Genomic DNA, 596 nt, shown 5'->3' on the forward strand with positions numbered 1-596 from the left:
CCAGCCAACAAAATGTACTGTTCAATCAAACCAAACTTAAAACCAAGCTCCTTTTTTAAGGGGTCCCGGGGAAATGTTGGGCTGACCGGCAAGACCTCATGATGCGAACTGCTTCTGCGTCAAACGCAAGCTTTTTTCATTCCCAGCCAATGACTTATTCTTATTTCTAAGGGGCGCTCCATCAGATAGCCCAGACAGGCAGGCGTTGGTGGTATAGTGGTGAGCATAGCTGCCTTCCAAGCAGTTGACCCGGGTTCGATTCCCGGCCAACGCACATCAAATCTTTAAATTGTTCAAAATGCATTTTTTGGAAATCAGACTCATGCTGAAAGCAAAGCTGACACACTTTTCGTGAAAATCAAAACCCCATCCAGGAAAGGTTCTTGCATCCTAGTTTCTGCAACTGTCTATCGGTGAGGGGATTGAAGCGAGCAGGGCTCCTGGCCCCTCCCCGACAAAGCCCTGACGAAGGCCTGACAAAGGCCTATTCGCCTTGCCCTGACGGGCAAAGGTCCCAGCAGGCCACCGAGCACAGCACCTCAGCCTATTAGAGTGAGGTTTCAGGATCTCTCTCATCCTGTAAACCAACATACTGA

General features: G+C 49.5%; 1 non-coding gene across 1 annotated transcript; it reads left to right on the forward strand.

Moving 5' to 3' along the window:
• Positions 1 to 202: 202 nt before the first annotated feature.
• Positions 203 to 274, forward strand: TRNAG-UCC (transfer RNA glycine (anticodon UCC)). Its single transcript has one exon. It is a non-coding gene; the product is annotated as a tRNA-Gly (tRNA).
• The last annotated feature ends 322 nt before the right edge of the window (positions 275 to 596 follow it).

This window comes from Ambystoma mexicanum, chromosome 6q, assembly GCF_040938575.1.
Source record: "Ambystoma mexicanum isolate Mex_15411 chromosome 6q, UKY_AmexF1_1, whole genome shotgun sequence".
Taxonomy (NCBI): Eukaryota; Metazoa; Chordata; class Amphibia; order Caudata; family Ambystomatidae; genus Ambystoma; species Ambystoma mexicanum.